The sequence below is a fragment of the Symphalangus syndactylus genome, chromosome 22 (assembly GCF_028878055.3).
Source record: "Symphalangus syndactylus isolate Jambi chromosome 22, NHGRI_mSymSyn1-v2.1_pri, whole genome shotgun sequence".
Classification (NCBI taxonomy): domain Eukaryota; kingdom Metazoa; phylum Chordata; class Mammalia; order Primates; family Hylobatidae; genus Symphalangus; species Symphalangus syndactylus.
The window spans coordinates 6,479,163-6,493,205 of NC_072444.2; positions in this window are offsets into that span (position 1 = coordinate 6,479,163).

Below are 14,043 nucleotides of genomic sequence, written 5' to 3' on the forward strand. Positions count from 1 at the left end.
GCGCTACGAATGTCCAGTTGCATTTTCTACAGACAGAGTGTTTCAAAACTGCTCAATCAAAAGTATGGTTTAACTCTGTTAGCTGAATGCTCAGATCAGAAAGAAGTTTCACAGAATGCTTCTGTGTAGTTTATATTTGAATATATTCCTTTTTCCACTACTACGCTCTTAGCGCTCCAAATGTCCAGTTGCATTTTCTACAGAAAGAGTGTTCAGATCTGCTCAATCAAAAGTATGGTTTAACTCTGTTAGCTGAATGCACAGATCAGAAAGAAGTTTCACCGAATGATTCTGTGTAGTTTATATTTGAAGACATTCCTTTTTCCACTATTACCCTCTTAGCGCTCCGAATCTCCACTTGCACTTTCTACAAAAAGAGTGTTTCATAACTGCTCAATCAAAAATATGTTTTATCTCTGTTAACTGAATTTACAGATCAGAAATAAGTTTCACAGAATGCATCTGTGTAGTTTTTATTTGAAGATATGCTTTTTCAAAATGTAGGCCTCTTAGCGCTTAGCATGTCCAATTGCAGTTTCTTCAGAAAGAGTGTTTCAGAACGGCTCAATCAAAAGTAAGGTTCAACTCTGTTAGTTGAATGCACAGAACAGAAAGAATTTTCACAGAATGCTACTGTGTAGTTTATATTTGAATATATTCCTTTTTCCACTATTACCCTCTTAGCGCTCCGAATGTCCACTTGCATTTTCTACAGAAAGAGTGTTCAGAACTGCGCAATCAAAAGTATGGTTTAACTCTGTTAGCTTAATGAACATATCAGAAATATGTTTCACACAATGCTTCTGTGTAGTTTTTATTTGAAGATATTATTTTTCCCAATATAGGCCTCTTAGCGCTCAGAATGTCCAATTGCAGTTTCTACAGAAAGAGTGTTTCAGAAAGGCTCAATCAAAAGTAAGGTTCAACTCTGTTAGTTGAATGCACAGAACAGAAAGATGTTTCATACAATGCTTCTGTGTAGTTTATATTTGAACATATTCTTTTTTCCACTATTACCCACTTAGCGCTACGAATGTCCAGTTGCATTTTCTACAGACAGAGTGTTTCAAAACTGCTCGATCAAAAGTATGGTTTAACTCTGTTAGCTGAATGCTCAGATCAGAAAGAAGTTTCACAGAATGCTTCTGTGTAGTTTATATTTGAATATATTCCTTTTTCCACTACTACTCTCTTAGCGCTCCAAATGTCCAGTTGCATTTTCTACAGAAAGAGAGTTCAGATCTGCTCAATCAAAAGTATGGTTTAACTCTGTTAGCTGAATGCACAGATCAGAAAGAAGTTTCACAGAATGATTCTGTGTAGTTTATATTTGGAGACATTCCTTTTTCCACTATTACCCTCTTAGCGCTCCGAATCTCCACTTGCATTTTCTACAGAAAGTGTGTTTCAGAACGGCTCAATCAAAACTAAGGTTCAACTCTTTTAGTTGAACAAACAGAACAGAAAGAAGTTTCACACAATTCTTCTGTATAGTTTTTATGTGTAGACATTCTTTTTCCCAATATAGGCCTCTTAGCGCTCAGAATGTCCAATTGCAGTTTCTACAGAAAGAGTGTTTCAGAACGGCTCAATCAAAAGTAAGGTTCAACTCTGTTAGTTGAATGCACAGAACAGAAAGAAGTTTCATACAATGCTTCTGTGTAGTTTATATTTGAACATATTCTTTTTTCCACTATTACCCACTTAGCGCTACGAATGTCCAGTTGCATTTTCTACAGACAGAGTGTTTCAAAACTGCTCAATCAAAAGTATGGTTTAACTCTGTTAGCTGAATGCTCAGATCAGAAAGAAGTTTCACAGAATGCTTCTGTGTAGTTTATATTTGAATATATTCCTTTTTCCACTACTACGCTCTTAGCGCTCCAAATGTCCAGTTGCATTTTCTACAGAAAGAGTGTTCAGATCTGCTCAATCAAAAGTATGGTTTAACTCTGTTAGCTGAATGCACAGATCAGAAAGAAGTTTCACCGAATGATTCTGTGTAGTTTATATTTGAAGACATTCCTTTTTCCACTATTACCCACTTAGCGCTCTGAATCTCCACTTGCATTTTCTACAAAAAGAGTGTTTCATAACTGCTCAATCAAAAATATGTTTTATCTCTGTTAACTGAATTTACAGATCAGAAATAAGTTTCACAGAATGCATCTGTGTAGTTTTTATTTGAAGATATTCTTTTTCAAAATGTAGGCCTCTTAGCGCTTAGCATGTCCAATTGCAGTTTCTACAGAAAGAGTGTTTCAGAACGGCTCAATCAAAAGTAAGGTTCAACTCTGTTAGTTGAATGCACAGAACAGAAAGAATTTTCACAGAATGCTACTGTGTAGTTTATATTTGAATATATTCCTTTTTCCACTATTACCCTCTTAGCGCTCCGAATGTCCACTTGCATTTTCTACAGAAAGAGTGTTCAGAACTGCGCAATCAAAAGTATGGTTTAACTCTGTTAGCTTAATGAACATATCAGAAATAAGTTTCACACAATGCTTCTGTGTAGTTTTTATTTGAAGATATTATTTTTCCCAATATAGGCCTCTTAGCGCTCAGAATGTCCAATTGCAGTTTCTACAGAAAGAGTGTTTCAGAAAGGCTCAATCAAAAGTAAGGTTCAACTCTGTTAGTTGAATGCACAGAACAGAAAGAAGTTTCATACAATGTTTCTGTGTAGTTTATATTTGAACATATTCTTTTTTCCACTATTACCCACTTAGCGCTACGAATGTCCAGTTGCATTTTCTACAGACAGAGTGTTTCAAAACTGCTCGATCAAAAGTATGGTTTAACTCTGTTAGCTGAATGCTCAGATCAGAAAGAAGTTTCACAGAATGCTTCTGTGTAGTTTATATTTGAATATATTCCTTTTTCCACTACTACTCTCTTAGCGCTCCAAATGTCCAGTTGCATTTTCTACAGAAAGAGAGTTCAGATCTGCTCAATCAAAAGTATGGTTTAACTCTGTTAGCTGAATGCACAGATCAGAAAGAAGTTTCACCGAATGATTCTGTGTAGTTTATATTTGGAGACATTCCTTTTTCCACTATTACCCTCTTAGCGCTCCGAATCTCCACTTGCATTTTCTACAGAAAGAGTGTTTCAGAACGGCTCAATCAAAACTAAGGTTCAATTCTTTTAGTTGAACAAACAGAACAGAAAGATGTTTCACACAATTCTTCTGTGTAGTTTTTATTTGTAGACATTCTTTTTCCCAATATAGGCCTCTTAGCGCTCAGAATGTCCAATTGCAGATTCTACAGAAAGAGTGTTTCAGAATGGCTCAATCAAAAGTAAGGTTCAACTCTGTTAGTTGAATGCACAGAACAGAAAGAAGTTTCATACAATGCTTCTGTGTAGTTTATATTTGAATATATTCCTTTTTCCACTACTACTCTCTTAACGCTCCAAATGTCCAGTTGCATTTTCTACAGAAAGAGAGTTCAGATCTGCTCAATCAAAAGTATGGTTTAACTCTGTTAGCTGAATGCACAGATCAGAAAGAAGTTTCACCGAATGCTTCTGTGTAGTTTATATTTGGAGACATTCCTTTTTCCACTATTACCCTCTTAGCGCTCCGAATCTCCACTTGCATTTTCTACAGAAAGAGTGTTTCAGAACGGCTCAATCAAAACTAAGGTTCAACTCTTTTAGTTGAACAAACAGAACAGAAAGAAGTTTCACACAATTCTTCTGTGTAGTTTTTATTTGTAGACATTCTTTTTCCCAATATAGGCCTCTTAGCGCTCAGAATGTCCAATTGCAGTTTCTACAGAAAGAGTGTTTCAGAACGGCTCAATCAAAAGTAAGGTTCAACTCTGTTAGTTGAATGCACAGAACAGAAAGAAGTTTCATACAATGCTTCTGTGTAGTTTATATTTGAACATATTCTTTTTTCCACTATTACCCACTTAGCGCTACGAATGTCCAGTTGCATTTTCTACAGACAGAGTGTTTCAAAACTGCTCAATCAAAAGTATGGTTTAACTCTGTTAGCTGAATGCTCAGATCAGAAAGAAGTTTCACAGAATGCTTCTGTGTAGTTTATATTTGAATATATTCCTTTTTCCACTACTACGCTCTTAGCGCTCCAAATGTCCAGTTGCATTTCCTACAGAAAGAGTGTTCAGATCTGCTCAATCAAAAGTATGGTTTAACTCTGTTAGATGAATGCACAGATCAGAAAGAAGTTTCACCGAATGATTCTGTGTAGTTTATATTTGAAGACATTCCTTTTTCCACTATTACCCTCTTAGCGCTCCGAATCTCCACTTGCACTTTCTACAAAAAGAGTGTTTCATAACTGCTCAATCAAAAATATGTTTTATCTCTGTTAACTGAATTTACAGATCAGAAATAAGTTTCACAGAATGCATCTGTGTAGTTTTTATTTGAAGATATGCTTTTTCAAAATGTAGGCCTCTTAGCGCTTAGCATGTCCAATTGCAGTTTCTACAGAAAGAGTGTTTCAGAACGGCTCAATCAAAAGTAAGGTTCAACTCTGTTAGTTGAATGCACAGAACAGAAAGAATTTTCACAGAATGCTACTGTGTAGTTTATATTTGAATATATTCCTTTTTCCACTATTACCCTCTTAGCGCTCCGAATGTCCACTTGCATTTTCTACAGAAAGAGTGTTCAGAACTGCGCAATCAAAAGTATGGTTTAACTCTGTTAGCTTAATGAACATATCAGAAATAAGTTTCACACAATGCTTCTGTGTAGTTTTTATTTGAAGATATTATTTTTCCCAATATAGGCCTCTTAGCGCTCAGAATGTCCAATTGCAGTTTCTACAGAAAGAGTGTTTCAGAAAGGCTCAATCAAAAGTAAGGTTCAACTCTGTTAGTTGAATGCACAGAACAGAAAGAAGTTTCATACAATGCTTCTGTGTAGTTTATATTTGAACATATTCTTTTTTCCACTATTACCCACTTAGCGCTACGAATGTCCAGTTGCATTTTCTACAGACAGAGTGTTTCAAAACTGCTCAATCAAAAGTATGGTTTAACTCTGTTAGCTGAATGCTCAGATCAGAAAGAAGTTTCACAGAATGCTTCTGTGTAGTTTATATTTGAATATATTCCTTTTTCCACTACTACTCTCTTAGCGCTCCAAATGTCCAGTTGCATTTTCTACAGAAAGAGAGTTCAGATCTGCTCAATCAAAAGTATGGTTTAACTCTGTTAGCTGAATGCACAGATCAGAAAGAAGTTTCACCGAATGATTCTGTGTAGTTTATATTTGGAGACATTCCTTTTTCCACTATTACCCTCTTAGCGCTCCGAATCTCCACTTGCATTTTCTACAGAAAGAGTGTTTCAGAACGGCTCAATCAAAACTAAGGTTCAATTCTTTTAGTTGAACAAACAGAACAGAAAGATGTTTCACACAATTCTTCTGTGTAGTTTTTATTTGTAGACATTCTTTTTCCCAATATAGGCCTCTTAGCGCTCAGAATGTCCAATTGCAGATTCTACAGAAAGAGTGTTTCAGAACGGCTCAATCAAAAGTAAGGTTCAACTCTGTTAGTTGAATGCACAGAACAGAAAGAAGTTTCATACAATGTTTCTGTGTAGTTTATATTTGAATATATTCCTTTTTCCACTACTACTCTCTTAACGCTCCAAATGTCCAGTTGCATTTTCTACAGAAAGAGAGTTCAGATCTGCTCAATCAAAAGTATGGTTTAACTCTGTTAGCTGAATGCACAGATCAGAAAGAAGTTTCACCGAATGATTCTGTGTAGTTTATATTTGGAGACATTCCTTTTTCCACTATTACCCTCTTAGCGCTCCGAATCTCCACTTGCATTTTCTACAGAAAGAGTGTTTCAGAACTGCTCAATCAAAACTAAGGTTCAACTCTTTTAGTTGAACAAACAGAACAGAAAGAAGTTTCACACAATTCTTCTGTGTAGTTTTTATTTGTAGACATTCTTTTTCCCAATATAGGCCTCTTAGCGCTCAGAATGTCCAATTGCAGTTTCTACAGAAAGAGTGTTTCAGAACGGCTCAATCAAAAGTAAGGTTCAACTCTGTTAGTTGAATGCACAGAACAGAAAGAAGTTTCATACAATGCTTCTGTGTAGTTTATATTTGAACATATTCTTTTTTCCACTATTACGCACTTAGCGCTACGAATGTCCAGTTGCATTTTCTACAGACAGAGTGTTTCAAAACTGCTCAATCAAAAGTATGGTTTAACTCTGTTAGCTGAATGCTCAGATCAGAAAGAAGTTTCACAGAATGCTTCTGTGTAGTTTATATTTGAATATATTCCTTTTTCCACTACTACGCTCTTAGCGCTCCAAATGTCCAGTTGCATTTTCTACAGAAAGAGTGTTCAGATCTGCTCAATCAAAAGTATGGTTTAACTCTGTTAGCTGAATGCACAGATCAGAAAGAAGTTTCACCGAATGATTCTGTGTAGTTTATATTTGAAGACATTCCTTTTTCCACTATTACCCTCTTAGCGCTCCGAATCTCCACTTGCACTTTCTACAAAAAGAGTGTTTCATAACTGCTCAATCAAAAATATGTTTTATCTCTGTTAACTGAATTTACAGATCAGAAATAAGTTTCACAGAATGCATCTGTGTAGTTTTTATTTGAAGATATGCTTTTTCAAAATGTAGGCCTCTTAGCGCTTAGCATGTCCAATTGCAGTTTCTACAGAAAGAGTGTTTCAGAACGGCTCAATCAAAAGTAAGGTTCAACTCTGTTAGTTGAATGCACAGCACAGAAAGAATTTTCACAGAATGCTACTGTGTAGTTTATATTTGAATATATTCCTTTTTCCACTATTACCCTCTTAGCGCTCCGAATGTCCACTTGCATTTTCTACAGAAAGAGTGTTCAGAACTGCGCAATCAAAAGTATGGTTTAACTCTGTTAGCTTAATGAACATATCAGAAATAAGTTTCACACAATGCTTCTGTGTAATTTTTATTTGAAGATATTATTTTTCCCAATAGAGGCCTCTTAGCGCTCAGAATGTCCAATTGCAGTTTCTACAGAAAGAGTGTTTCAGAACGGCTCAATCAAAAGTAAGGTTCAACTCTGTTAGTTGAATGCACAGAACAGAAAGAAGTTTCATACAATGCTTCTGTGTAGTTTATATTTGAACATATTCTTTTTTCCACTATTACCCACTTAGCGCTACGAATGTCCAGTTGCATTTTCTACAGACAGAGTGTTTCAAAACTGCTCAATCAAAAGTACGGTTTAACTCTGTTAGCTGAATGCTCAGATCAGAAAGAAGTTTCACAGAATGCTTCTGTGTAGTTTATATTTGAATATATTCCTTTTTCCACTACTACTCTCTTAGCGCTCCAAATGTCCACTTGCATTTTCTACAGAAAGAGAGTTCAGATCTGCTCAATGAAAAGTATGGTTTAACACTGTTAGCTGAATGCACAGATCAGAAAGAAGTTTCACCGAATGATTCTGTGTAGTTTATATTTGGAGACATTCCTTTTTCCACTATTACCCTCTTAGCGCTCCGAATCTCCACTTGCATTTTCTACAGAAAGAGTGTTTCAGAACGGCTCAATCAAATCTAAGGTTCAACTCTTTTAGTTGAACAAACAGAACAGAAAGAAGTTTCACAAAATTCTTCTGTGTAGTTTTTATTTGTAGACATTCTTTTTCCCAATATAGGCCGCTTAGCGCTCAGAATGTCCAATTGCAGTTTCTACAGAAAGAGTGTTTCAGAACGGCTCAATCAAAAGTAAGGTTCAACTCTGTTAGTTGAATGCACAGAACAGAAAGAAGTTTCATACAATGCTTCTGTGTAGTTTATATTTGAACATATTCTTTTTTCCACTATTACGCACTTAGCGCTACGAATGTCCAGTTGCGTTTTCTACAGACAGAGTGTTTCAAAACTGCTCAATCAAAAGTATGGTTTAACTCTGTTAGCTGAATGCTCAGATCAGAAAAAAGTTTCACAGAATGCTTCTGTGTAGTTTATATTTGAATATATTCTTTTTTCCACTACTACGCTCTTAGCGCTCCAAATGTCCAGTTGCATTTTCTACAGAAAGAGTGTTCAGATCTGCTCAATCAAAAGTATGGTTTAACTCTGTTAGCTGAATGCACAGATCAGAAAGAAGTTTCACCGAATGATTCTGTGTAGTTTATATTTGAAGACATTCCTTTTTCCACTATTACCCTCTTAGCGCTCCGAATCTCCACTTGCATTTTCTACAAAAAGAGTGTTTCATAACTGCTCAATCAAAAATATGTTTTATCTCTGTTAACTGAATTTACAGATCAGAAATAAGTTTCACAGAATGCATCTGTGTAGTTTTTATTTGAAGATATTCTTTTTCCCAATGTAGGCCTCTTAGCGCTTAGCATGTCCAATTGCAGTTTCTACAGAAAGAGTGTTTCAGAACGGCTCAATCAAAAGTAAGGTTCAACTCTGTTAGTTGAATGCACAGAACAGAAAGAATTTTCACAGAATGCTACTGTGTAGTTTATATTTGAATATATTCCTTTTTCCACTATTACCCTCTTAGCGCTCCGAATGTCCACTTGCATTTTCTACAGAAAGAGTGTTCAGAACTGCGCAATCAAAAGTATGGTTTAACTCTGTTAGCTTAATGAACATATCAGAAATAAGTTTCACACAATGCTTCTGTGTAGTTTTTATTTGAAGATATTATTTTTCCCAATATAGGCCTCTTAGCGCTCAGAATGTCCAATTGCAGTTTCTACAGAAAGAGTGTTTCAGAAAGGCTCAATCAAAAGTAAGGTTCAACTCTGTTAGTTGAATGCACAGAACAGAAAGAAGTTTCATACAATGCTTCTGTGTAGTTTATATTTGAACATATTCTTTTTTCCACTATTACCCACTTAGCGCTACGAATGTCCAGTTGCATTTTCTACAGACAGAGTGTTTCAAAACTGCTCGATCAAAAGTATGGTTTAACTCTGTTAGCTGAATGCTCAGATCAGAAAGAAGTTTCACAGAATGCTTCTGTGTAGTTTATATTTGAATATATTCCTTTTTCCACTACTACACTCTTAGCGCTCCAAATGTCCAGTTGCATTTTCTACAGAAAGAGAGTTCAGATCTGCTCAATCAAAAGTATGGTTTAACTCTGTTAGCTGAATGCACAGATCAGAAAGAAGTTTCACAGAATGATTCTGTGTAGTTTATATTTGGAGACATTCCTTTTTCCACTATTACCCTCTTAGCGCTCCGAATCTCCACTTGCATTTTCTACAGAAAGTGTGTTTCAGAACGGCTCAATCAAAACTAAGGTTCAACTCTTTTAGTTGAACAAACAGAACAGAAAGAAGTTTCACACAATTCTTCTGTGTAGTTTTTATGTGTAGACATTCTTTTTCCCAATATAGGCCTCTTAGCGCTCAGAATGTCCAATTGCAGTTTCTACAGAAAGAGTGTTTCAGAACGGCTCAATCAAAAGTAAGGTTCAACTCTGTTAGTTGAATGCACAGAACAGAAAGAAGTTTCATACAATGCTTCTGTGTAGTTTATATTTGAACATATTCTTTTTTCCACTATTACCCACTTAGCGCTACGAATGTCCAGTTGCATTTTCTACAGACAGAGTGTTTCAAAACTGCTCAATCAAAAGTATGGTTTAACTCTGTTAGCTGAATGCTCAGATCAGAAAGAAGTTTCACAGAATGCTTCTGTGTAGTTTATATTTGAATATATTCCTTTTTCCACTACTACGCTCTTAGCGCTCCAAATGTCCAGTTGCATTTTCTACAGAAAGAGTGTTCAGATCTGCTCAATCAAAAGTATGGTTTAACTCTGTTAGCTGAATGCACAGATCAGAAAGAAGTTTCACCGAATGATTCTGTGTAGTTTATATTTGAAGACATTCCTTTTTCCACTATTACCCTCTTAGCGCTCTGAATCTCCACTTGCATTTTCTACAAAAAGAGTGTTTCATAACTGCTCAATCAAAAATATGTTTTATCTCTGTTAACTGAATTTACAGATCAGAAATAAGTTTCACAGAATGCATCTGTGTAGTTTTTATTTGAAGATATTCTTTTTCAAAATGTAGGCCTCTTAGCGCTTAGCATGTCCAATTGCAGTTTCTACAGAAAGAGTGTTTCAGAACGGCTCAATCAAAAGTAAGGTTCAACTCTGTTAGTTGAATGCACAGAACAGAAAGAATTTTCACAGAATGCTACTGTGTAGTTTATATTTGAATATATTCCTTTTTCCACTATTACCCTCTTAGCGCTCCGAATGTCCACTTGCATTTTCTACAGAAAGAGTGTTCAGAACTGCGCAATCAAAAGTATGGTTTAACTCTGTTAGCTTAATGAACATATCAGAAATAAGTTTCACACAATGCTTCTGTGTAGTTTTTATTTGAAGATATTATTTTTCCCAATATAGGCCTCTTAGCGCTCAGAATGTCCAATTGCAGTTTCTACAGAAAGAGTGTTTCAGAAAGGCTCAATCAAAAGTAAGGTTCAACTCTGTTAGTTGAATGCACAGAACAGAAAGAAGTTTCATACAATGCTTCTGTGTAGTTTATATTTGAACATATTCTTTTTTCCACTATTACCCACTTAGCGCTACGAATGTCCAGTTGCATTTTCTACAGACAGAGTGTTTCAAAACTGCTCAATCAAAAGTATGGTTTAACTCTGTTAGCTGAATGCTCAGATCAGAAAGAAGTTTCACAGAATGCTTCTGTGTAGTTTATATTTGAATATATTCCTTTTTCCACTACTACTCTCTTAGCGCTCCAAATGTCCAGTTGCATTTTCTACAGAAAGAGAGTTCAGATCTGCTCAATCAAAAGTATGGTTTAACTCTGTTAGCTGAATGCACAGATCAGAAAGAAGTTTCACCGAATGATTCTGTGTAGTTTATATTTGGAGACATTCCTTTTTCCACTATTACCCTCTTAGCGCTCCGAATCTCCACTTGCATTTTCTACAGAAAGAGTGTTTCAGAACGGCTCAATCAAAACTAAGGTTCAATTCTTTTAGTTGAACAAACAGAACAGAAAGATGTTTCACACAATTCTTCTGTGTAGTTTTTATTTGTAGACATTCTTTTTCCCAATATAGGCCTCTTAGCGCTCAGAATGTCCAATTGCAGATTCTACAGAAACAGTGTTTCAGAACGGCTCAATCAAAAGTAAGGTTCAACTCTGTTAGTTGAATGCACAGAACAGAAAGAAGTTTCATACAATGCTTCTGTGTAGTTTATATTTGAATATATTACTTTTTCCACTACTACTCTCTTAACGCTCCAAATGTCCAGTTGCATTTTCTACAGAAAGAGAGTTCAGATCTGCTCAATCAAAAGTATGGTTTAACTCTGTTAGCTGAATGCACAGATCAGAAAGAAGTTTCACCGAATGATTCTGTGTAGTTTATATTTGGAGACATTCCTTTTTCCACTATTACCCTCTTAGCGCTCCGAATCTCCACTTGCATTTTCTACAGAAAGAGTGTTTCAGAACGGCTCAATCAAAACTAAGGTTCAACTCTTTTAGTTGAACAAACAGAACAGAAAGAAGTTTCACACAATTCTTCTGTGTAGTTTTTATTTGTAGACATTCTTTTTCCCAATATAGGCCTCTTAGCGCTCAGAATGTCCAATTGCAGTTTCTACAGAAAGAGTGTTTCAGAACGGCTCAATCAAAAGTAAGGTTCAACTCTGTTAGTTGAATGCACAGAACAGAAAGAAGTTTCATACAATGCTTCTGTGTAGTTTATATTTGAACATATTCTTTTTTCCACTATTACCCACTTAGCGCTACGAATGTCCAGTTGCATTTTCTACAGACAGAGTGTTCAGATCTGCTCAATCAAAAGTATGGTTTAACTCTGTTAGCTGAATGCTCAGATCAGAAAGAAGTTTCACAGAATGCTTCTGTGTAGTTTATATTTGAATATATTCCTTTTTCCACTACTACGCTCTTAGCGCTCCAAATGTCCAGTTGCATTTCCTACAGAAAGAGTGTTCAGATCTGCTCAATCAAAAGTATGGTTTAACTCTGTTAGCTGAATGCACAGATCAGAAAGAAGTTTCACCGAATGATTCTGTGTAGTTTATATTTGAAGACATTCCTTTTTCCACTATTACCCTCTTAGCGCTCCGAATCTCCACTTGCACTTTCTACAAAAAGAGTGTTTCATAACTGCTCAATCAAAAATATGTTTTATCTCTGTTAACTGAATTTACAGATCAGAAATAAGTTTCACAGAATGCATCTGTGTAGTTTTTATTTGAAGATATGCTTTTTCAAAATGTAGGCCTCTTAGCGCTTAGCATGTCCAATTGCAGTTTCTACAGAAAGAGTGTTGCAGAACGGCTCAATCAAAAGTAAGGTTCAACTCTGTTAGTTGAATGCACAGAACAGAAAGAAGTTTCATACAATGCTTCTGTGTAGTTTATATTTGAACATATTCTTTTTTCCACTATTACCCACTTAGCGCTACGAATGTCCAGTTGCATTTTCTACAGACAGAGTGTTTCAAAACTGCTCAATCAAAAGTATGGTTTAACTCTGTTAGCTGAATGCTCAGATCAGAAAGAAGTTTCACAGAATGCTTCTGTGTAGTTTATATTTGAATATATTCCTTTTTCCACTACTACGCTCTTAGCGCTCCAAATGTCCAGTTGCATTTTCTACAGAAAGAGTGTTCAGATCTGCTCAATCAAAAGTATGGTTTAACTCTGTTAGCTGAATGCACAGATCAGAAAGAAGTTTCACCGAATGATTCTGTGTAGTTTATATTTGAAGACATTCCTTTTTCCACTATTACCCTCTTAGCGCTCTGAATCTCCACTTGCATTTTCTACAAAAAGAGTGTTTCATAACTGCTCAATCAAAAATATGTTTTATCTCTGTTAACTGAATTTACAGATCAGAAATAAGTTTCACAGAATGCATCTGTGTAGTTTTTATTTGAAGATATTCTTTTTCAAAATGTAGGCCTCTTAGCGCTTAGCATGTCCAATTGCAGTTTCTACAGAAAGAGTGTTTCAGAACGGCTCAATCAAAAGTAAGGTTCAACTCTGTTAGTTGAATGCACAGAACAGAAAGAATTTTCACAGAATGCTACTGTGTAGTTTATATTTGAATATATTCCTTTTTCCACTATTACCCTCTTAGCGCTCCGAATGTCCACTTGCATTTTCTACAGAAAGAGTGTTCAGAACTGCGCAATCAAAAGTATGGTTTAACTCTGTTAGCTTAATGAACATATCAGAAATAAGTTTCACACAATGCTTCTGTGTAGTTTTTATTTGAAGATATTATTTTTCCCAATATAGGCCTCTTAGCGCTCAGAATGTCCAATTGCAGTTTCTACAGAAAGAGTGTTTCAGAAAGGCTCAATCAAAAGTAAGGTTCAACTCTGTTAGTTGAATGCACAGAACAGAAAGAAGTTTCATACAATGCTTCTGTGTAGTTTATATTTGAACATATTCTTTTTTCCACTATTACCCACTTAGCGCTACGAATGTCCAGTTGCATTTTCTACAGACAGAGTGTTTCAAAACTGCTCAATCAAAAGTATGGTTTAACTCTGTTAGCTGAATGCTCAGATCAGAAAGAAGTTTCACAGAATGCTTCTGTGTAGTTTATATTTGAATATATTCCTTTTTCCACTACTACTCTCTTAGCGCTCCAAATGTCCAGTTGCATTTTCTACAGAAAGAGAGTTCAGATCTGCTCAATCAAAAGTATGGTTTAACTCTGTTAGCTGAATGCACAGATCAGAAAGAAGTTTCACCGAATGATTCTGTGTAGTTTATATTTGGAGACATTCCTTTTTCCACTATTACCCTCTTAGCGCTCCGAATCTCCACTTGCATTTTCTACAGAAAGAGTGTTTCAGAACGGCTCAATCAAAACTAAGGTTCAATTCTTTTAGTTGAACAAACAGAACAGAAAGATGTTTCACACAATTCTTCTGTGTAGTTTTTATTTGTAGACATTCTTTTTCCCAATATAGGCCTCTTAGCGCTCAGAATGTCCAATTGCAGATTCTACAGAAAGAGTGTTTCAGA